This window comes from Pipistrellus kuhlii, unplaced genomic scaffold, assembly GCF_014108245.1.
Source record: "Pipistrellus kuhlii isolate mPipKuh1 unplaced genomic scaffold, mPipKuh1.p scaffold_m20_p_11, whole genome shotgun sequence".
Taxonomy (NCBI): domain Eukaryota; kingdom Metazoa; phylum Chordata; class Mammalia; order Chiroptera; family Vespertilionidae; genus Pipistrellus; species Pipistrellus kuhlii.
Window position 1 is genome coordinate 20,261,138 of NW_023425416.1, and position 24,540 is coordinate 20,285,677.

The 24,540-nt window shown below is 49.6% G+C and overlaps 1 protein-coding gene and 1 long non-coding RNA gene across 12 annotated transcripts in view; one reads left to right on the forward strand and one right to left on the reverse strand.

The window, feature by feature from the left end:
• ATP2B2 (ATPase plasma membrane Ca2+ transporting 2) overlaps window positions 1–24,540 on the reverse strand; it is a 363,792-nt gene that overhangs the window by 178,125 nt on the left and 161,127 nt on the right. The window contains exon 1 of one of the 11 annotated variants that reach the window (XM_036431058.2): window positions 20,432–20,570. The exons of 9 other annotated variants lie outside the window; for them this stretch is intronic. The gene's annotated coding sequence lies outside the window, so the exon portion shown is untranslated. Of the gene's footprint in view, window positions 1–907; window positions 1,133–20,431; window positions 20,571–24,540 lie in introns of those variants that run through there. One more of the 11 variants, XM_045579172.1, reaches the window with a different exon arrangement.
• LOC123652051 lies at window positions 225–23,133 on the forward strand. Its single transcript, XR_006741108.1, has 3 exons — window positions 225–364; window positions 1,614–1,688; window positions 23,004–23,133. It is a non-coding gene; the product is annotated as an uncharacterized LOC123652051 (long non-coding RNA).

Consider the following 24,540-nt stretch of genomic DNA (forward strand, 5'->3'; position numbering starts at 1 on the left):
GCCAGTGCAGAGACCCTCCCTTCACAACCTGGGTGAGCAGGGGACCAAAGTGGTGGGGAAAGGCCCCTTGGCTCGTGAGGGAAGGCTGCCCACAGCAGCCCATCCTCTGGGAGTTCAGAAGTCCCTGCAGGTTTTCCCCATTTTGACCCTGCAGGGGGCAGGGAGAAGCCCAGGTGTCCAAGTGCTCAGCCAGAGGCCATCCAGGCTGGCTGAGGAACTGGGCTTCCAGTTGGCAGAAAGTGCCAACTCTACCACCCAGCATGACTGCTGCAAAACGGCCTGGCCATCCTACTCGTGTCCCCATCCTGGCCCTCTCAGGACCTGGTTCCTGCGGCCACATGCCCAGGCTGGCTGGCCAGACCTGGTGAGTCCCAGCACACGCAGCCTACCCCACCCTCCGTGGGGGGCCTCCTGATGCCTCTTTCCTGGGTCCCTGGCTGGGGCAGGCAGGGCACCCAGGTCCAGGAGCTCAGGGGGAATCTCCTTCCCCCCCTCTTTCCAACACACACACCTGCTCCCCACCACCAGCTTGCCGGCCCTTGCATAATAACATCCACTGGGGCATTTGCTGTCTAGAGGCTGCTGGAATCTACTTGAGACCCCAGGCATCCGCCTGTCCGAAGCTCCCCTGCCCGGGTCCCGGGCACTCCAGCCCTCAGCCCCAACCCACGGTCAGACCCTCAAACTAGTGTTTCTCTCAGCAGCAACAACCAATGCAGCCTCGGCCGCTGCCAGATAAACAAGCTCAGCTCGCACCCCCCCTCCACGCTGCCGCCACCACCACCATCAGCGGTGAGAAAAAGCAAATGAAATGAAACAAAATAAAATGGGTGAGGGGGTAAGGGGAGAGCGAAGTGGGGAGCTTTTTATTTTTTATTTTCTCATGCTGGGGGATGCCGGTACTTACTTGGCTATGGAAATCAGCACAAATCCGGCACGGTTTACAGGCGGGCAGCCTCAGAATCACGGTGCGGCAGCTGGTGCCGCGGCTGAGCCCAGCCAGCGTGCCCGGTCCCTCTGCAGACTGTACCATCCTTCCCGAGCAGGTGGGGGGGCGGGGGGAGGCGCGGCGCTGGCTTCTAGGAGAGCATCGCACCGGCAAAATGCGATCTCGGGGGAGGCAGAGGCCACCCCTGCCGCTGCGTTGCCGGAGGCTGGGGGAGGGGGCAGAGAGTAGGGGAGGGCCTCGGCGAGGGCTCCTTCTGCTGGGCAGACAGGGGAGGAGAGTAGGGGGCGGTGTGGGGGGGCGTTGCTTGGACCGAACCACCACGGTGTTGTTTGCGGTTTTAATCCCTCCCGTGGGATCAAGAGGAACTAAAGCTGGCAGAGTCCCAGGAATCAGCCTGCTCCCTCGAAGTAGGAGGGAATGTCAAGGGCATGGTGAGGATAGGTTTGGGGCTGAGCAGGAGGGAGGGATCCCTCCAGTGGCGGAAGGGGTGGGGTAGGGATAGCAGAGAGGGGAAAAATGAGTCTAAGTCCTCGCCTTCTTTCTGGGGGGCCTCCAGTGGTTGGGAAGGGGATCTGCCGCTCCCTCTTTTTGGTTAGGACACTCCCATACCTGGGGGCAAAGGTCATGTGGGGGTTGGGGTGGACTTACACATCTGTGGTTGCAGGGCCTGCAGAGCAGAGCCTGCAGTGAGTTCCCTGCTGACACCTAAACACTACCTCTGCAACCCAGCCACAGGCTGGTATGGTACGCACTCCCACCTGCGGGGGCTGCAGGCCTGGCAGAGACCCCTTCCAAGAGTGCTCTCTCTCCTGACAGGTGCCCACTGGCAAGGATGTCTGCATATGTCTTGTTCATCTACATAATCCATGGGGACAGCTGCGATGAGTTGGGGGCTGGCCATATTGGGGAACGGATGATGTCCAGAGCGCCTCAGGGACTCCCAAAGAGGGGTGGAACCCCTCCCACATCTTCCTGCCTCATCTCTGGCGGAGCTGCTGCTCCTTTAAGTCCAGATGGTGGGGGCAGCCCTAGGAGCAAGGTTAGGAGGTCACAGTGGGTGGAGGGGCTTCTCTTCGATTTAGAAGCCTCCCACTCCACTGCCCTGCCCCCTCCAGGAGGATGTGCTCGGCTTGGAAGGAGGGCACGGAAGGTGGAAGGACCTTCAGGGCCAGTGTCTCAGGGCACCTGTCAGGGTAGAGGGGGTACAAGGGTGGGAGGGAGGGGAGCGCTGAGAGTTACCCCAGGAGGCAGCTCCAGATGGAAGCTGTCTCCTTCCCCTGCCCCCACCCCCTGCCCACTTCTGAGCTGCCTGCCAGAGTGTCCCGAGCTGCCGCTCCATCCCTGGGCTGGCACAGAATATCAATTTGTCTCGTTAAGCTGAAAGTCTGCACTGCACCAAAATCAGAACTGGCTGGGCAGAGGGGCACGGGAAGCAGAGAGCTGAGAGCACCACAGCAGGCTCACACTGATAACCCCTTACTCTTCATTGCCTCCACCATCACCCCCCACCCCTCCAAGCCCCACCAAGGGTCCCACTATACCCCTGGGCCAGATAGAGAAGACTCAGTGCAGGGAGAATGCTGAGAAACTAAGGATGCCGAGCACTGGGTGGCCTTGGGTTTCACTGGGCAGGCAAAGCAGGTACCTAGCTAGGATACCAGAGCAGCCCACGACGGTTCTCAGAAAGCCTCTTGCCTCCCACCAACAGTCCAGGACAGGAAGTTCCCACATTGGCCCACTTCTTGGGGGTACGGATGGGGGGGACTCCACTGGCCCCTTCCAGGCAGACTTCTAAGTCAGCCCTCATTCCAGGGTTGGGCCAGGCCAGGAGTCCCCTTTTCTCCAAGACCTAGAGGCAGCCTCTGTCCCCCAACATAGGACTAAGTAAAACTGATCTGAGATGGCTGGGGTGCGGGTGGCATAGAACGGCAGAGGGTGAGAGGCACATTGCAGCTCAGATGCAGTCGGTCTGAGCAAATGAGTCTGTGTCCTGAATCCCACCATTATTACTATAACATCATTGAGGGCAACACTCTCCTAGATTACAAAACAAACAGCCCCTCAAGGGACTGGTTCTGAACTGCCATTTCAACAATAATTATCCTTCCCATGTCCAACACGGTTTACATTTTCAAAGGCCACCTGCCTGCAAAACAGTAAATCCCTTGATCCTCATAACAACTACTGGAGTGGCTGCTGAGCACCCAAGTTACAGATGAGGAAGCTGTGTATGGCTCAGAGGTTTGTGGTGACCTGAACAAGGTCCCTCAGCTAGGAAGGAGTAAGCCAAACCTGTGACCCAAGACAGACTCCAAGCCCAGGGCTCTTTCCGTGTGAAGGTCAGCATGGTGTGGGACGGCTGGGAGCCCTCTCACTCATCTACTTGGAAGTCCCGAGTCCTACCTGCTCACTGGCCTATTTGTGGTGGGCTGGCCTTCACCAACAGATGCCAAATTCTCAGGAATTCCTGGGTTTTAGTTCCCAGAATCAAAGGCTAGAATTGGCACCTGGCTAAGCCTCCATCGCCTTGGCATTCCAAGCCTTGTGTACTTCTGTATCCACACCCTAATTTCGGGATACCCAGCCCGCTAACTTCTGAGATAGCCCAAATGCTGAATAGCATAGTTTGAAAGTTTTTCCTTATGCTAGGCCCATGAACTTCTACTCAATCTCCAGAGTCCAACTCAAGTGTCCTTTTCTCAGACAATCATTCCTGATTCCACCAAGAGAAGTAGTTCATGCCTCTGTCCATCCTCTGACCACATCGTATTGTGATGTTCTACATATCTGTCTGTCTCATTGGCCTATGACACATTAGCTGTCTCCAGAGTCCCAGCTCCCAGCATGTGGTAGATGCCATAGTAAAACCTTGAATGAATCCGCTATTGATTTTGATTCATCAAATGCCGGAACTATAAGGCCCCTCAAGGACTCCTATGCAATTCTCCTATTTTACAGTTGAGTAAACTGAGGCCTCAAGAAAAGGATGACTTGCCCAAGGTCATCCTTGAGTGTGGAACTTGGTCATAGATATTTGTTCCCTCCCTGCCTCCTGTGCCTCCCCTTCCTGCAGCAGACACACCTGGGGTGTCTGGCCTGTCCTTACAGGATATATTCGGAGGCAGAGCCGATTGGACAGGCAGAGGTGTTGTGAAATCAGACAAATAATGGTGCTAGTGTTGCAACTCCGGGAAGATTGGAAATGACAGGTCAGGGTTACCTACAGGGAAGAGAGGGAGAAAGGCAGGAAGCTGGCCAGGAGAATTACTGATTTGGCTTATGGTGGACATGGAGAGAGGTCAGGGTTGGGGGAAGGCATGAGAAATAAGGCCGGGGTAAGGAAATCAATCTAGTTTGATTTTCCGATGGTGTTCAGTTGGCCAGACCATGTTTTCTCCCTTGGAACATATCCTAGAACAGGGGAGTGTGGGGAGTGGACAGGGTCAGTCTGCCTAGGGATGGGGGTCGGCAATCTGCATAAGGGAGACAGATGAGGTAGGTCCACACAGGTCTGATGGAAGCAGAAACAGACGCACTCAGAGGCCAGCTGTGTCTTCTCTGTAAGCTGTGGGCTCTCCATTGCTTCCCCTATTGAGGAGAAGCAAGATTGAGGGTTACATCTGCCCTCACCTTGCCCAGCTAGGGTCTTCTGACACTTGGGCAGGGATTTCAGGGCAGCTCTTGGGTCAGCTGCTGTTACAAAGAGATGCTGACAGGGCCCCTTAGGGGACAATCTATTTCCAAAGGCTGCTCACATCCCTCCCTTGTCTGACCTCCACAAGTTTCACCCTTGGAGAAACTGGGCTGCTTCCAGTTTTACAGGAGAGAAAATTGAGGCCTGCAGACTTCAAATGACTTACAGGGAGTTACAGAGCCAGTGAGGACAAGAGGCAAGGTTAGAAACCAGATCTGTCTCACTCAAGCTCTAGACTCTTCCCTCTGTCCCTGCCTCAAGTTACCCAAACGTGAGGCACGCAGCTCAGGGTCTCCTAGGACCATGGCCTTGAGAGGCCACAGAAGGTGTGCCTGGACACAGAATGTGTTCCAGACCTGTTTTGTCTCACGTTGCTCCTCCACCATCTGTGGGTCCATCTCCATGCCTACCAAGGCCCCAAACTCTCTCAGCCAATCCAACCTTGGGTTGGGACTTTGTGGCCAGACAGACCTGGATTCAAATTCCTGCTCCTTCATTTACCGGCTATGTGACCTTGGGAAAATGATCCAGCCTCCCTGAATCCCAGTTTTCTCATCTGCAAAATGGGGACAATAATACCTATTTGGCAGAGTTGCAAGCTAAAGGAGAAGGCAGTTGTTATTAATAGAAGAAACATGGTGGGGTGGGGTGAGGGGTAAGATTCTCTGGATAGCTCCTGGGAAGTGTTGGAGGTGGGTCTATTTCAGCCCCTCCTCCCACTGGGGTATGAGGGCTCTCATATACCACCTGATGGGGCTGGTCAGAACTGGTCTCTAGGGCCCAAGCAACTCTGCTGAGACTTGAACGTAGGCCCTGATTCCTGGCTCCTCCCCATGGTTCTTACTCCTTCAATTAGGAGGGTGCAGGCCTGACTGCTGGCAAACTCCAGCCACCATTCACACTGACATCCTACTGTGTGTTTCATATGATGTGAGCTTCACAACATCCTGGGAGGTATCCCCATTTTACAGATGAGGAAACCGAGGCATAGAGAGGTGAAACAATGTTGCCCAGGGTCATAGAATGAGTAGGGGAACTGGGGCTCAAAACCGGTGCTGCATGAGGCCCCACTCCTAGTCAATAGACTATGTTGTCCAGGGAACCACATGGAACCTGAATTTCCCACAGCCGCAGGTGTGTCTTCTCACTGGAACAGGTCATAAATCTTCAGCCTGGAGAGCCTATCCTAGCCTTCTAGCTGGCAGGGCAAGTATGAGATGATTGATCTTATAACCCTTCTGAGAGTCCAAGAGGTCAAGAACAAGGGCTAATTAGGGAGCTGGCACTTTCTCTCCTGGGAGAGCCTAAGGGTTCAAGAGCTACCCTGGGAGAACTTCCTGGGGGAGGCTGCCTTTTCTCTGTCTCAACTATCTTACCCTTTTAGTTAGTGTCATCTTGTTAACAGGCACACGTACGTACTGCCTTCTCCCATCCATCAATCCCAACTCCTCCCACCAGTTTCCCTGCCTCTTCTCCTGCATCTCCCTCCCATTTACCCACCCCCTGTATTTTTAAAGAGCTTTCTCAATTCCTCTACCCTTCTTTGGCTCCCCTGTGCCTTCAGCATCAAATCCAGATTCCTTACCATGGTTCCTGAGTCCCAGATGACTACTTTAGACACCTCCCATTGTCCTCTGTCTGCTTCTCCTATAGCAACCCTCCCTTACTCCTCAGACACACTCTTGCATTTCTGTGCCTCTGTTCCTTTGCATGCACCATCCACTATGTTGGGGGCCATCCCTCACCCCCTACTTCTCTGCCTGGAGCACACCTACTCATCCTTCAAGTGTCAGATCCAGCAACCCCTCTTTCATGAGCCTTTAGTGATTTCCCTTCCATTGCCCCTCCCCTCCTGAGAAGAGATTCTTGCAATTGAACTTTTTATGTCATCTGATTTGTACATCAGGCTAGGGGATTCTCTGGGGATAGGAAAAAGGTCTCATCTGCCTGTTGTATTGCCAGTACTGGGCACAGAGCCTCAATAAATATTGATTAAACTGATGAGGGTAGGTTTATTGAATGAAAAAACAATTCCCTTGGTAGTTTTAAACTAGTATTTGTATTTCTCTGTGGCTCTGGAAATTTTCTTTGCATTTGCTTGGAAGTCCTGGCTTAAGAATTGCTATTTCCTGAGCCTGTCAATGAACCAGGCTCACTCTGAATGCCCAGCAAGGGCAGAGGAAAGAAAGACCCTAACTTCACTCCAATACCCAAGACTAGAAATGTCTCAACTGGGATCAGAAGGCCTGAGTCCATGGTTGGACTTGAGTTGAGTTGAGCACGCAGGGAGGAGCCCTAAATGCTCCCTCTACAGCCTGACATTTCACCATTACTAATGTATTCCTTTGCATTATTCATTCAATAAATATATAGTCAGTTCTCACTGAATCTGAGGTTCTGTGCTGGGGTCCCTAGTTAACGTGTGTGTGTGTGTGTGTGTGTGTGTGTGTGTGTGTGTTTTCACTCCTGTTGGAAGGCTGACTCCTTTGAGGAAACAGAGGAAGAGGAAAAAGGAAACGGGATGGATATGATGAATTCAGTGGACATTTGCTGAACACCTGCTATGTGCCAGCCATTTACCACATGAGCTGTTGTCTAGTCCTCATCACTACCCCAGGAACATTTGGTGCTATTAGTCCTCAACTTAGAGGGTATGTGTCTTAGTCAGGGGTGCACAGCTGTGTGGCACAGGACAGGGCATTCAAACCACTGTCTGCCACACGGCCTGTGATCTCTCTGGATGTGTTCACATTGAGGAGGCTGGAAGGATCCAGTAGAGAAAGAGCGATGCCAGAGAGGATAGGAGAAGAGGGGGTGACAACTGAGAATGCTGCAAGCTGACTGTGTTTATGGTTGGACACTGCTGGGACTGGAACCAATAGGAAGTTAGGGAATAAAATGAGGCCATCCCAACTATCCATGTGTCATCAAGGTGGAATGGAATGCACAGGGGCATCAGCTGCCTTTGCTGAATGCTTTCCTGTGTGCCAATGCACTATCTGTTAACTCACTATGTGGAGAGCATTATTCCCATTTTACTGATGAAGAAACTAAGGTCTGGAGAGTGGAGTGACAAGTATATAGCTAGAGGCAGAATTAGAACTCAGATCTTTCCTGGAAGACGGGCAGAGATGCAGTGAGAGGTTTCCAAGCAGCCAAGGCTCTCAGGGGAACACAAAACCTTGCCCTGTCACTCAAGCCCCCTCCCTCTGAGATGCAAAAGGGCTTACCTACTTCAGTCCTCCATTGCACTCAAAGGTGACAAGGGAGTGAGGTTGGGTGACAAGAGCTTGGGAGCTGGAACCCAAAGGACTCTTGCTATTCTTGTTTCCCCATGACCCTGGGCAAGTCTCTTCATCTCTCTGGCCTCATGCTCCTTATCTGTAAGTTAGGCATACTTCCGACCTCTCTGCCTGCTCAAATACTAGGTGTGGATGGATGCTCAACAAGCATCCACCCACACCTAGTATTTGCTGGGTTCTGTGTTCTGTGTTGAGGATACAGCGATAAGCAGAAAAGCCTATGGTGTTTACTCTCGAGTGGGTTTAAAGACAGATGTGAAAAGAAATGAACACATACACCAATGTAGGGACATGCAATGGGAGGGCAGAGGCCATGAGCACAGTCCCAAAGGAGGACGTGACTGCCTCTGGTGGGAGTAGAAGCGGGAATCACAGAAAGGTTTCCCCAAGGGGGTGGTGACGGGGCTGGGGTCTGCAGGCTGAACAGCAGCTCACTAGGTAAATGTGATGTTCCTGGGAAAGGGGATGACATATGCAAAGGCCCTGAGGCTGGAAAGAGCTTAATAATTCTCAAGGGATTGAAAGGAGGCCTGAATGACTAGAAGGGAAGAGGATAGGGAATGAGCAGGAAAGAGGTAGGAGCATTTTAGACTACATTATAGATTTCTGCCCTTATCCCAGAAATAGGAGGAACCTTAGAAGGATTTTAAGTATTAAACAGAATGAGGAACATAAAGCCTTTGGTGAGGGGTCTGCCGTATGATAGAATTCCACACTGTTGTCAGACAGCCACACCACAGTAATATCATACATTCCACAGGCAACGCATTCATTCCTCCAACCATGACTAGAGCAGACCCTGTACCGGGCACATGTCAGCAAGCAGGATAGGGGTCTTGCTTGCACAGAGCCATAGCCAGGAGGACAAGAATATCCAGTAGATCTTTATGGAGTCCCAAATGTGCTGGTAGCTGAGGTAAGCTACCTACAGAAGGTGAAATTGAGGCCAGAAGTGAAGAAACTCCTACCCCTCTGGCCATGGATAACTGAAATAAAAGTTGTGGGCAGAGGACTCTCAATCCAGTGCTCCCTTAGGCCCCCAGGCTGCCCCTAATCGCAGCCCTGATTGAGAGCTGCTGAGCAGAAGAGATGGTATTACTATGAATTATTACAAATAATTCTGAGTATATTACGTATTATTATATAATAATTTACATAATAAATTATTACAAATAGTACTGAGTGGTGGCATTGAGTGAATAATTACTACATGCCATGGAATATTATTCTAACAACTTTTCATGTCTTGGCTCTTTTTTTTATATATATATTTTATTGGTTTTTTACAGAGAGGAAGGGAGAGAGATAGAGAGTTAGAAACATCAATGAGACAGAGTCATGGATCAGCTGCCTCTTGCACACCTCCTACTGGGGATATACCCGCAACTAAGGTACATGCCCTTGACCGGAATCGAACCCGGGACCCTTCAGTCCCCAAGCCGACGCTCTAACCATTGAGCCAAACCGGTCTTGGCTCATGTCTTGGCCTTTTAATTGTTACCCGTTATGGTAGTCTGATTGTCATCCCCATTTTACAGATGATAAAACTGAGGTACAGAGGGGTCACATAACTTGGCCAAGGTTGTCTTGTTGGTAAGTAGTGCTGGGTTCTGAGCTCAGACATCTTCTCACTACCCTGCTACAGTCTGGGAAATGTCTGGGCCCTGCCAGGTTATCCAGCAAGTGGCCAAAGGGAGCAGGGTGGAGGTGGGGTGTGCAGTTAGAGGTGGGGGGCTGAGGGATGTTGGGCAATGCTGACGAGCCTTGATGCTCTCCTAAGTCAATCCTATGGTGCTCCCACATTCTCTCCGTGAGAATTCCCTTTGGTACCTGCCTGTGGAGCTGGTTTATGTGGAACTGTGGCCCACCAAGGCTGTGAGGTGCTGTTGGGGACCCTTTGTCAGCCTTACTCTATTTTACAGATGGGAAACCTGAGGTGCAGAGAGGGGCAGCCACCTACCTTGGACACACCACAGCAAGGCAAGGCCTGGGAAGCAAGGGCTGCCTCCAGGACAGCCCTTTAACCCTATAAGAAAAGCCCACTGTCACCTTGTGGGGCCATTTTGCTTGGAGCTCATCTTCATCAAATATGGCCCCAAAGAACATCTGCGCAGGGGCCAGAGCTCTTCTTCCAGGAGACCCTGCATCCGTGAGGGGGTGTTCCTACTTGTTCCATTCTGCAGGCCCTCTGTGGATGGCACTGCTCGCAGTCCAGGGCCAGCTCTCTCACTACAAGGCCACTGACAGGCTGCCCCAGGGGGTGGGGTGAACACTGGGTCAGAGCCAGCTGGGTTAGAAGATGTTCTGCTCTCTCCTCAGCCTCCTCTCTCCCCAGCCTCCTCTCTCCCCAGCCTCCTCTATCCCCAGCCTTTCTCTCTCCCCAGGCTTTCTGCCCTACCAACCCCACAGACTGATTTGCAAAAATGACATATAAGAAGGACGTGAATGGGCCTTGGCAAACTGAAAGCAGCTTCTCAGATATAAGATGCTATTTTGTTTCTGGGGGACATAGCACAATAGAGCGGGGGCTTGGAAATAAAATAAAAAAAAGATACAGGATTGAACCCCTATTCTTCCTCTCAGTATTGGGAGTATTGGATGGTCTTGAGCTAATCACTTGACCAAGTTGAACCTCAATTTCTACATCTGTGAAGTGGGAATAATAATACCTGCAATTATGAGAATATTAGGAGACTTCAATGAGTATGGGGCACATAACATAGTGCCTAGCAAAGTCTGCCTTGCTTCTCCATCTCTGTTCTGCAAAGGTGACAACCTTTTTAAGTCATAACAAATCTGGTCTCTCATTTTAAACAAAATGACAGAGAATGTGAAGATATCATTGGTTCATTTCTTCATTTCTTTAGCATTAATTGAGCATCTACTACATGCCCAGCAATGTGGGGACTGCCTCCTAGAGCAGGGCTCCATAGGGTACTCAGTTGCATAGAAGGAGGGAGGGAGGATTAGGGAGCCCTGCGAGGTGCCAAGTGGTGGCTCTACCCTAGATGAGGGGGAGACAGTGCTCCTGCTCAGCACTCTCCTCCTGTAGGGGTGTCTCAAACCTCTCAGGACCTCCCCCAAGGTGGGTAGCCAACTCCTCTGAGACTTGGTTGGGGCTTTCAGCTTCCAGTCCCAAAGAGGAGCCTACCCATGAACTCTTGCCTGAAACCTCATCCCCGACTCAGTTTCTAGAATTATCCTGGATTGAGGCCAGCTGAAAGCCTTGGGTATGGGCTCTGAACTCACACACACCAAGGTTCAAATCCAGGTTCCACCACTCACTGGCTGTGTGGCCTTGTACAAGTCACTTCACCTCTCTGAGCCTAACAGTAAGCTAGAGATAATGTCTACCTTGGAGGATTGTGCTGAGAATTAACTGAAATGCCACAGTTAGCTCATGTGTTACAGGCACAATTAATGGTAGCTGAAAATGACCCTGAGCCCCTCGTCTCTCCCTTGAAGGGAGCAGGACCACAGTATCCTAACCTGGAGGCTTGCCCAGTGGTGTTCTGGAGTTGCTTGCGTTGACTCAGGAGAGCTGATTGTGCTTATTGACGATCTTGTGTTGGTAGCTTGCAATTTGCCAGGGTGGGAGCATTTACATCCCCCTCCCCCAATCCCACCTGCCAGAAAACTGGCGAACACTGTAAAGTGGGCCCTCATCTCCTGAGAGCTGGTCACTCCAAGTTCACTGCACACTACTGAGCCCTAGGCAGGAGCTCAACGCTGCTGTCTGGAGTCACTGCCTTTTGTGTCCCCAGATTGCTTTTCTGCTCTAGTTTCCTTTGGCTTTTTCTTCCCTGCCCCCTGCCATTGCCCACCCAGTGCTGGAAACCTGCTCTTGGGTCATCTCGCTTACTCTCCCATCATGGGGCTTGCCTCGGATCACTGGATCACTGCTCTGCCCAAAGGGATTTCAGTGCAGATGAGGTGACTCTGGTGGGGCACTGCCCTAGAAAACGAGTGCCCAATTGCCTTCTCTCTTCCCCCTTCCCCTTTGCCTCTAGCACTCTAGCCACCACCTTTTTACTCAAACTCTCATCCTGAAGGTTCCACAGCGCCCACTGCCCACGCCTCTGATCTTTCCAATGGCTACTGGTGAATGGCTTTTAGAGACAGGTGGCCCCACGGTGGTCCGCGTCCCGCTCCCTTCCTTTTCCCTGAACAAGCTACTCGGCCTCTTGAAGGCGCCACAATAAGAACAGTGATCTATATTGGGGCTCTTGTCCTGGGGCAGGCACTCTGCCCACAGCTTACTGGCCGAATCTCATTCTTATTTCCTCATCTGCAAGATGGGGGCAATAAAAGAGTCTCCCTCAGGGACCTGTGTAGTGATCCTCAGCAATGGCTTTTGTGAAATTGGCTCTGTTGATTGTAAAGTGCCAGGCTAATACTGCTATTCTGCTTTAAAGGGCAAGACTTGTTTAGATCTACAATTTTTAGATGTGTTTAGAAAAATACGCCACAGACATGTTATTTATAGTCAGCTCCTGTACAGGTTTTTATAATTCCTCGCCTGCTCTGCTAAAAATAACAAATGACAAAGGTCATGTCTGTTCCCACCTATCAGAGGAATTTACAAAGAATAAGGCTTTTGACTCACTACCTCAGTGACATGAGAACTGCAAGCCATAGCCCCTGGAATTCCTCGCTGGGTCCCACTGGCCCATGCTGAAGAGGCGAGGGAAACTGAGGGCGAGGGGACTATAGGGTCTCGCTGGGCAGGTGAGTCCTGGCCTCAACCACCTTTCTCCCCAGTCTGGGGAGGGAGGTGATGGTGGAACAACCACAAATGGAAGTCATGAACTCTTTTCCAGGCTGAAGTGTGGGCCTCAATTTCTCCATATTCAAAACAAGAGGGGTGGAGTAAACAGGTGCCAAGGGCTTTCTCTGGTCCTAAATGCAAAGATGCTCTAGTCTTATCTCCCTCCCTCCACCTTGCATCATTGTGGACTCAGTGAATATCCCCTGGCCTCTGGTAATGACCATAGCCTTGGTGATGTGAATCATCAGAGCCAATGTCTGTGACAACCTGCCAGGCACGTGTCTCTAGGTACCTTTAGGTGGAGTAACTCGCTGACTCTTTGCACCACTCCCTCCACCAGGAAGGGAACTAGTTGTCCACTATGTGAGAGATGAGGGAGTGGACTAAGCCTCAAGGGTGAAGTTGCATATGCATGGCCTATAGCCAGGCAGTGACAGCTTCAGAAGATGACCAAATGCCTGCTTCCTGGGCCTATGCTCAGTGCCAGGCATTGAGCTGGGCACAGCAGGTAGGAAAACAGACACACCCAGACCTTGATTTCCCCATCACCACAGAGGGAACGATGGTCCCAGCTATGGTAGCCCTCATTCAGAGCAGGGAGTGGCAGTGGATGGACAAGGGCTTGGGGTGCCTGGAGGAGGAGGCCTCCATTTGTCCTTGTGGAGGTTCCAACAAGGATCTCATTTCTCCTGGATGGGAAAGGCATCCCAGATGGTGGACACAGTGAGAGTGGAGGTGGGATAGGGTACAAGTGCCTGGGATGTTTGGGGCAAGGCAGGGCTGGGTGTGGGTGGGAGTCACAGAAAATAATTGGAACCCCACAGCAAGGAGGTTAGCCTTTCGACTGTGACCCAGAACCCATGAAACCTCAGTCATAATGTTTGCCAGTTCCACATATACTAGCAATCCCTTTTTTGAACACATATACACCTACTTAGCATCATCTTAAGCATTCATAGCCACGAGAACATAAATTTGACCATAGCTGTATTTTTCTCCTCACACATTAACATAAGTACCCAGCTATTAAAATAGAAAGGATGAGCTTGTTCACTCCCCAGAATGGTGGCTATCTCTACTTTTTGGGAATGACAGCTGTGGCCCAGGCCCACTGGTGGTTTGGGCGGCTGATCTAATCTGGGTTATAGAAGGATTTCTTCGAAATTAGAAGGGGTAGGAGAGGCATTCCTGGGGGTCACCCTTGCCCCTATCACAAAGGTGGGTGGTGCCAGTGTGTCCCTTAGCTGAGCACTGCTCCTCACCCTCCTCCTCGGATCATCAGGTTTTACCTGAGCCCAGGAGAGCTCACTCCTGGATACACTCTTTTCCCAGCCAAGAGCCGCTGCAGCCTGTTCTGACCTCAATGACTAACACACATTCCTGGCCTAGTTAGAAAGCCCCTCGCCTCTCATATTTATAGCCAGCTCCCTACTCTGCCTGCACCTCTGAGGAAGGCCTGGCTCTTCTCAGTCACCCCTGTGCTGCCCCGGCCCTGCTTGTCCTCACTGAGACAGAGGACTGCAGCAAGGGTTTCATTTCTGGGTGACCAGGGCACGTGGCTTCTCCTCCCTGAACCTCACCCGTAACAGGGGAGCCATCAGACCCCCAGGCTGAGCTGGCTGTGGTGAGTTTCAGGGAGATCCCGGTTCTGAAATATGAGTAATGACAAATGTTTGGGGAACACCAACTAAGTTCCAGGTCCTGTTCTAAGCACTTGGCACATATAAACCCAGTTTTTACAGCAACACTATAAGGGAAATACAGTTATCATCATACCCATTTTTCAGAGAGAGAGAAAAAAAAGGAAGCACAGCAAGGTTAGGTAACTTGCCCAAGGCCACACAGCTATCTGGGATTCAAACCAGACTCCAGAGTCTGTAACCTTAGCGTTATGCTGGCCTTGGCCTAGAGTAGGTCCTCAGCCATATAGTGGACCTGCCTCCAAATGTTCCTGGCCTTTGGGGCCTCCTTTATTAGTTAAGCATGTCACTCATTGTCCGTAGTCAAGTGGCTGGGGGTGTGGTGGTGGCAAATAATGAAGGCCACGTGCTGGCCTTGGACACTGGCCCCTTCCAGGAAGACAGTGAGGACACAGCCAATGAGGAAACAGAGCAGGAAGGGACTGAGAATCACAGGTGGAACTTATGGGTGGTACAAGGCTCTCATTCTGAGTGACAATGAGCAAGTGGCTTCTCTTTACAGAGGGGGAGGCCGAGGCCCAGAAAAAGGAAGAGCAGGTGGTGAGAATGGAGCCCTCAGTTCCCACCCCTGCTGCCCTCACGCTTGCATCGCAAAGGGGGGAAATAGGCAATTTATTCACATAAAGGTTTTTGGAACGTAGCCACCCTGTCCCATGAATATAACATGAATATTCAGTTATAAATCCAAGGACAAGAAAACTAATATTGTTTGGTGTATGTGGCTCTGTGCCAGGCACTTGTTCATTCAACAAACATTGGCTCAGAAACTTGTTTCACACTGGCTTAGATGTTTTCTCATTTAGTTCTCAGCAGCTCTGTGAGGTAGGCACTATCCTTCCTAGATGAGGAGCCCGAGGCACAGAGAGGCAGTCTCCGCCCAAGGGTATTCACCTAGCAAGTGTAGCAAGTGGCAGGGCTGGGATTGAAGATAGGACTTTTTGCTCCCACTACAGAGATGCCGATGTGGATAGGCGGGGCACCCCCATGGTGGGGAATTGCCAAGAAGATGTTACCGACTTTGTCTCCACACACACCTTCCCCTAGGAGCACAGATGTGGCTGCACCTAAACTTTTCAAGTCCCCAACCTGACCCACATGGTCACCCTGACATGGTGCAAAGGGAAAATGTCCAGTTTGCTGCTCTCCCTAAAATCAGTCCTAAGTGATAAAACCTTATTCTCAAACTGGAATGAAGCTGCAAGCCATGGCTTTAGGATCCTAGAGTAGAAAAGAGGTGTTGGACTGCCTGCCCCAAGCCAGAAAATTGTTGCCAACCCTGATTTAATTAGCTTTATCATAGCATGATTTAGGGAAGCCTGTAATTAGCTTTGGGGCCCAGAGGTAGAGGCTGGGGTGAAAGTCAGAGCTGGAGCAGGTGATAAAGGGTGGGGGTGGGATGGGGGATGGTTTTAAGCTCAGAGTCCTGGTCTTGCCAGTAAATGGAGGTTGGGCAAATCCCTTGTTGCCAGTGGAGATGAGAGGAGAAAAATCCTAAATAAATGCAGAGAAAGAGGTATGAGCTGGAGTTGCTGAGATGGTGCTTTTGCATTTTGACGTGTTTTGGACCAAACCATGTGACTTCTTTAGGCAACACATCACCATGGGTTCAGAGGTTGGTGATGAGGCTAAATTGCTACAGGTAAACTCTCTAAGGCCCCTGCACCTGGCTATGGAGATCCTCTAATGGTGCCAGGAGATAAAGCAGGATTTCCCCAACTAATCACAGGGCAAAACCTGTTCCCAGTTCTAAGGAGGAGGTTCCCAGGACAGGGTCGGCACTGAATGAACAGGGAGAGAATGTAGCAGAACCCGAGACCTTTGCCAGCTTCAGACTTCAAGGGCACACATGTCCCGAACTTGCCCCTCTCTGGGCCCCAGCCTCACAGGCCCCAGCTTGGGGAGTTTTTGCCACAGGGAAAGACAGAGCCAGTCCCACCTTTTGGGAATTCAGCCTGACCTGCAGGTACCAGAGAAGCACTCATAAATAGTCAAGCGAGAGTGCGGAGCTGACAGGCCATCCTCAAGAATAAGACATGGAACGTGGCACCAGAAAGCCCTTCATTCTCAAACCAGCAACCTGAAACCGTCCACAGACACTAATAAACCTGCAGCAGTGGGTGGATGCTAGCCAAGGAGGATGGGCGTTTCAGTCCCTGAGGGCAGTTTGTTCCTTGATCTTGAGTGGTTTGCCTATAGTAGCTCATTTTTGAAGTGTTTTATGGATGTTGTTAACCCCACCATGTCCAACCAACACAGTGCAGTGTGGAAATTAGATAAAGCCGCTGAGGGGGCAGAGGTGACACTTCACTCTTCCTAGCCATATACAGCGCAGGTATTTGTATGGTGTCACCTGAGATGGGAAGACAAATCCTGAACGCCTTCGGGAACTCAGCCTGTGTGTGAGTAGGGGAGGCAGAGATGGCCCTGGGCTACCCTTGGAAGGAGCACCAGCATTTACTGCTGCCTCTCAGAATGCCTCAGACCACGTTGGTGCTGCTGGGGAGGCAGCACCAGCCCACTTACGGAGGAGGAAACTGAGACTCAGAGAGGGGATGTCACTTGCCCAAGGCTACTAGCCAGAAAGGGAAGAGCTTAGATTTGAACCCAAATCTGTCAATGACTAGAACTGGCTAGTGTCCTACACATCACAGAGGATTAAATGGGCGGGCATGAGGCAGAAAGTGAATATTAAATTCAGTGTTTGAAATGGACGCTGTGCACTTATAGTGTGCCAGGCCACAGAGATGAAAAGTACACAGCGCCTGCCCTCCAGCTGCTCATGGTCCAGGGTATGTTTTCTGCTGAGCATTACTTGACCAGTCTTCCTTCCCCGGTTCAGTAGTTGACCCTTTTCTGGGCCCCTTGACTGGTCTCTATCCTGCTCCCCACCCTATACAAGGTCTGCAGCCCCAGCCTTGGACTTGGTTTTGGTCCCACTGGATGTTAGTGGACCCCCAAGCTTTGCTTCTTCTCAACTACTGCTCTCATCCCCTTCATCGTAACAATCCTCTGGGTGGGGCTCAGAGAGGTAAACAAGCTGGTTCAAGGTCACACAGCTAACAAGTGGGAGAGCCAGGATTTGAACCCGCATCCGTCTGACTCTGTAGCCTGAGGCCTTCTCTGTGATCCAGCCTTCCCTGGGACCCTCATGCCCTTCTCTTTTTCAGCCCTCAGGTTATCCCATGGGAAGTTACTTGCTTTGAGCAAAGCCCCTGTGGAAGCCAATTTTGCACTTGTTAGCTGGAGGGAGATGATGCATTTTGGAAACCACCCAAGAAAAAGACACTTGAAATAACTTTTCTCCATGGCTCTTGCTGCCAAAATGAACTGAACCCTAAACAGGAGCAGGCCTCTGCAGGATGCACATCGATGTCCGTTTGGCTTGGATTTACAGCTGACCAGGCACTTTCCAATTTATTACCTCATAGATCCTCATAGCGGCCGGGGATAGGTGTCCTGAACCTCCTTTTACAGATGAGGAAACGGGAGGCTCAAGAAGGTAATGGGGCTTTCTCAAGGTCATGTCCCCAATTGGGGGTGACCTTGGGTAAGTGAGGCTGCTCTGAGGGTAAGGAAGAGAAAACGGTGGAAGCGGCTAGCACAGAACCCGACTCCCCGAAAGGTTCTCCTCAGCTGGAATATGCACTTGACTCTCCAGACAAAACAAAGACCACAAATGTGTGGAGTCAGGGTAAAGAAAGGCCAAGAGTAGAAGGTTCTCAAGCCACCATTCGGGCAAGCAGGCAGGCTGGCTGCTGCCGACAATGAAAACAATCGCCGATTTGTACTATTTAATCCTCTGCACGTGTTGTCTCATCTCATCCTCATCACAAACTGCAGGAAGTGAATACAATTTTAATCCCCATTTGACAGAAGATGAAGCAGAGGTGCAGACAGTTTAAGTAAGAGGGAATCAAAGAGCATTTTTTTCAATAGAAAAGAAAAAAACAACAACTCAAATTCAGTTTTACAAGCCTATAAATCAGGATTTTTCAGCCGTTTTCATCTCACGACACGCATAAACTAATTACTAAAATTCTGTGGCACAACCTAAAAAATATATTTTTTGCTGATCTAAAAAAAACACCACCATGGCATAAATTTGATCCATTCACACCGGACCGCTGTGTTGGCTGCTACGACTTTTTAAATCTTCACCTGAGGATATGTTTTATTGATTTTAGAGAGGGAGAGGAAGGGTAAGAGAGGGAGAGAAACATCAATTTGAGAGAGAAATATCATTTGGCTACCTCCGATACATGCCCTGACCAGGGGTCAATTCGGCAACCTAGGTATGTGCCCCAACCAGGAATCAACTGAGCCGCCTGACCTGAGAGGCTGTTGTCACTTTTTTATTTGACAAGGGAAAAGAGGTCCGTGTCCCTGTCTAAATAGTCAGGTATTGCATGTTTTAAAAATTCTCGAGGCACATTCGTTGAAAATCGCTGCTGTAAATGAATCCTCTGCCCCCTCCTCCCCAAATACCTCTCTTTCCAGAACACGCTACCCTTCAATCCTCAACTGCTCCAGCTTTCATGTAGTGTGTTTGTTTTGGTGTGTGTGTGTGTGTGTGTGTGTGGTTTTTTTTTTTTGGTTTTTTTTTTTTTACCACAGAGTTCACTGATAGCTCCCTCTTTCAGCTTGAGATTCAGGAGCCTATTGGAATCCTGGCCCCTCACCTGGTGGGCCAGGCCCAGGAGTGAATCTGTGGCTCTGTGCATTGAGAATTTTTGCTATGGGGGAGACCCCTTTATATTCAGCTGTACCCCATGACACATGGTGCAGATGGCACCTAATTAACAAATATTGTATTTCAAATATGCTACTGGAAGAGTCCCAGGCCGGTGGGGAAATTCTCCTCCCTCTCCTAGTCCAAAGTCTAGGTCAATCACCCAGGGACTCCCTTGTCACTAGCCACCAGGATTGGGGAGTTAGGAGACTGCTTTTGGCTTCAGTAATTGGTCAGACACAGCTGGTCCGAGCACTTCTCTCTGGGTCTCAGTTTCCTTTTCTCTAAAACTCAGGAGAAAAGGAAAAGAAAGCAGGGCTAGATTGGGGTAGAAGCTGCAAACCAGCCACTTGGGAGAGCAGCCAGCTTAAAATACATCTGTTTGTTTTGCTCAGAGCTTAATATAAAATTGAACAAATGCCAATGTTTAAAAATTGGGAGATCGTGCATTAGAATCTAGATTTCTGATTTCTCTTAAAATATTGGAATTGCTGCCCACTCTGGGATTGGCCAGAGGTGAGTGAGGCCACAGAGATGGGCAGCTGCTTGGTTACCAGTTCAGCCTCATTTGACTTCATTAAGGGTGGTTCTCGCCTGGATTCAGGAGGTAAGGGATTTGCCGTGCCTGATGAGTCAGGGCCCCTCAGAGAAGAGTGTGGGCTTTCCCACTTATTTAACAAATACTTGCTATATGCCAAGTGTTGTCTTAAACACACCAGGTATAGTCTTAAGCACTAATCACATACCAGTACATTACTTAATTCTCATAACAACCTTGTGAGGTGAGTGCCACTGTCACCACTTTACAGATAAAGATACAAAAGCACAGGGAAGTTAACTTACTCATCCAAGACTACAGGGCTAGTAAGTGGTGGCCTTGGGACTTCAACCCTGGCAGCCTGGCTCTGGAATTTATGCTCTAACCAGCATGATACTACTCATCCTCTTTCCTGTGATAGTGGCCAGACTTGTGGCTTTGTCCAAGTTTCTATGTCCTGATATGAAAACTAAATATCACCCTTCCCCATTTCCCCCTTTTTCCTCTCTTAATCAATTATTTTTCTCCCTCATATGTTAATCAACTCCTTAATTCTCTCAACAATTCTGTAAGGTCATCTGTTATCTCCATTTTAAGATAAGGAAATTGATGCACAGAGAGGTTAAGTGACTTGCCCAAGATCATGCAGAGCCAGAGTATGTTGTAGGCCATCTTGGCTTTATCTGCCCCTGAACACCCTAACCACTCCCCCTTGACATTTATTTCTTCCCTCCTTTATTTTTCTACTCACCTATCCATTCAGCACTCAACTCAGACCGTGTGCTGGGCATGAGGGACAGCTGTAAGGTGCACTGAGGCTGGCTGATCAGGAAAGTGATATCCTCTTGTCAGAAAAGGAGCTGCCCATGACCACTCCCTTTATTGCTGAGGCCAGTGGGAGAACTGGTTTTAAACTAACAGCCCAGGAGAGTTCAGGAGGAAGCAGCAGAGGGAAGGTGGGTGGCGCCTAGCAGCTTCCTTCAGGGTAAGTCCTCAGCAAGGCACATTGTCAGGAAGACCTCAGCAGCCCTTTGTGTACACCCCCAAACCCACCTTTTACCCCTATAGCACCAACTGGCCTTTTAGTCTTGGTTCTGCCACTGACTTTATGTGGAACTATGTACAAGGGGCCTCCCCTTTCTGGGCCTCAATTTCCTCAAATGTAAAGTGAGAACATTTGACTATTGGAAGTCACAAACTGGCAGCTCAAAAGCCAGACCCAGCTCAAGGACATATTGTGCTTGAGTATTTGCAAAATGCTTTTAAAAAAAAATAAAATTTGGCACAGCCAGTGTTACTCAGTAGTTGCTCCTCAATCCATGAACCAAGAGGTCACCAGTTTGATTCCTGGTCAGGGCACATGCTAGGGTTTTGGGCTCAACTCCCAGAAGGGGGCATAAAGGAGGCAGCCCATTGATGATGTTGCTTATTGACATCTCCATCTCACTATCCCTCTTCCTTCCTCTCTCTCTCTAAAAATGAATAAACACACTAAAAATAAATAAATAATGTTTTGTTTTAGAACAGTTTTAGATTTACAAAAAAAATTGCTAAGAAAAGTACAGAGAATTCTTATCTACTCCATATATAGTTTCCCCTATGATTAACAGCTTATATTAGTATGGCACATTTGTCACAATTAATAAATCAATATTGAAATGTTAATATTAAGTATAGTTCATATTTTCTTCAAATTTCCTTTTTTTTTTTTTTTTTTTTTTTTTTTTTTTTTTTTTTTTTTTTTTACCTAAAGTCCTCTTTTCTGTTCCAAATACCACATTTTATTTAGTCATCATATCTCTTTAGGTTCCTTTTGGCTGTGAAAGTTTTGCAGAATTAAAAAAAATTTTTTAATGCCTTAGAAGGAATGTTTTAGGGTACCAGGAATATTTTATAGTTTGTTCTGGGTTGTGGTCACATCTACAAATATATGTAAAAATTATTAAGTATTACATTTAAGATTAGAGCATTTTACCCACTTTAATGAATGTGTATCATGCCTCTACAAAAACCAATTGAATGTCTTCTCTTCAATTTACCACAGTCCGCAGCACTCCCTATTACATTCTACCCGAGTCCATCATTCTTTGATATCATTTGTTTGACATCTGTAGTCACCATGTGGTGTATAAGTAAGCCACTTCTAGTTCACTCATCTGTAAAATGAATATACTGATATTTTTTACCTGATGAGGCTGTAGTGAAGATTAACTGAGATAACATACATAAGTTCTTAGCACAGTGCCCAGTATATAAGTGTTGAATAAATTACTCATGTAACATTTATATTATTAAAACAGGTACATGCTCTTATTTCTCCTTAAAGCAAACCTGACTGTCCCCCTTCTCTGAGTCTTCATCTCCATCCCTCCCTTCTAGGGAAGATCCAAACTCTGAATGCCAGATAGTGAAAGAGACAGGAACAAGCCTGCAGAGAGGGCCTATCTTTACTGATGGAACCAGGAGACCCCTGAGGATAACCTTTAGACCTACCTCCGTGTCCAAGGAAACTTTGGTGAAAGTTGGAGTTCCAATCCTTCCCTTCTTAAGAAGTGCAAGAAGTTCTGCACTTCTGACATCTGCCGTCAAAAGCTGCATTCTGCCTGCATCCTGGCTAAGGATCCCTGGGACAGTGGGGGAGCTGGAGGGCTTAGGGATGGGGCTGTGGAAATCATGGAAGGCAGTACCCTCCCACCCTGCTCTCTGTTGGCCCAGCCTCCCCTGTGTGATGCCCCAAGATCTGTGCCCAGAAACAATGCAGTTAGTGCCTCTAGGATTCTCAGATGCTTTAGGGGGGCTTCTTGCAAGGAGAAACTAAGCTCGAGGCAGGATGTGTTAAGAGACAATGAAGACCAATGAAGGCCGCTGAGATGGTGAGGGGAGCAGAAAGAATAGGGATGGGGTTAGAAGGCCATGCTGGGGCCTGTCCTGCTCTCCGACTTGCTGTGTGGCCACTGGCAAGTCCCTTTCCCTCTCTAAGTCTCCCTTTCCTGATATTAATTATAACAACAGCAATAAAAACAACACCAATAAGTAGTAATACTGATGATGGCGGTGATGATGGTGGTGTGGTGATAGTGGCTCCTAATTTAAGTATGAGGTACAGGATAAGCCCATGTGTTTGCAACATAATTTCATCTTTTAAGTACCCCATGAAGTAGGTCAGAGGTCAAGGACTTGTCTAAGACTTCCTAACTGACAAGTTTACAGATACAGGATTCAAAACCTGGTCTGTATGACTCAAAAGTCTGAGGTGGTCTTCTTTGTAGTTGCATCTGTGAAATGGGCAGGTAGCCTAAAGAGACTTTTAACTTTCCCTTCAGACTGACCCTGTGGCCTCTGAAAGCCAGTTCCAGTGAGGATGCTCAGAACCGTGGAACCCTTACCTGCGCTAAGGATCTGTGATTATCATCTCATTTGATCCTCACAACAGCCAAATAAAATAGGTGTGGTTATCACCACCTCCATTTTACATGGTAGGAAACTGAGGCACAGAGAAACTGAGGCAAATGTGCAAAGTTGTACACAGCAGCCAGGATTTGAACCTGGGCAATCTGGCTCCAGAGCTCACGCTCTTGCACACTCTAACAGCCCTCTGGAGAAAGGGCATCCATAAACTGTGTGGGCCAGAGACTGTTCCCAGACCGAGCTCCTTTTCAATGCCAAAGGACCCTGTGAACAGGCCTCACCCTCCACCTTCCCTCCTCGCCCAGAATTCAAAGGCTTGCAGGTCCCTCCCCTTACACTACAAGTTGTTTCCATCTCAGCAACCCTGTGCCCTGGAGATCCAGGCCCATGAGGGGATCAGCCAGTCCAGAGCCATGGGCAGTGCCCAGGGAACCTGCCCTCCCATACCTGGGCTGGAGATGGTGGCGAGTCCCCCAGTGACCCCGCTGGGTCTCAAGCCACAGACACAAACCCCTATTCTGACCTCTCGGCTTCAGCACCATCAGTCACTGCAGAAGCCTGCAGTCTGCTGTTACACCCAGTGTGGTAGCCACGGTGCTGGTTGCGTCTTGCTGCCAGCAGGGCTGCCTTCCTTTTTGGCCTTGGGATCAGTGAGTGGGGAGGCCGGGTAGGAAGGGGCAGGGGAGGGTGGCTGGCTATCAAGGCCACAGGCTGGCTTCCGCAGGGCTGTGAGATTGGAGAAACAGTGGCCTCTGCCAAAAGCAGTGTGGGTGGTGGGCATTCCTGTGCCCCAGTTTCCTCCTGGGCCACTGTTCACTTGACGTTTCTGATCCTATCAGCCGTGCCCTGGCTCTAGTCCTGACTACCTGGAAGTGCTTTTTGTTCTGAGGACTCCCTGTACGCTGGCTAGTGTAGGGTGGCCCTGGGAACGTGAGGAAATGGCAGCTGCCATGTGTGCATCTGGCAGGACGCAAGAACGGATTTTTCCAAGGAATCGGGACACATGGGTGTGAACACTGGCAGAGGCTAGGCCAGGAGATGTGGGGAGGGCCTGGGCCAACAGCCCAGATCTCATCTCCTTCAGGAAGCCTCCCTGGACTACAGGGAAATGGCGACAGTCTCCCATCCACCCTGTCTCTTGGCCCCATGACACTCCTTGCTTGTTCCCTTGTAACATGTCTGAACAGGCAAAAACCATTTCTTGTTTTCCATGAAGCAGAGCCCACATTCCTTCTCTAACATCGCTGGAGAGGGAGTGTTTCCACACAAGTGGTTTCCCAGCTCCCATACCTTCCTCTTCATGTGCCGCCGTATGTTTTATTTTAAGCCTTTCAGGGGTGAGGAACTAACCCGACTATTTATTTCATTTTTAAGTGAATTGATATTTTGCTAATCACAACAGCTCCTATTTGACAAATAGCTGAACATCTATGTCGCAAACATATTATTTAG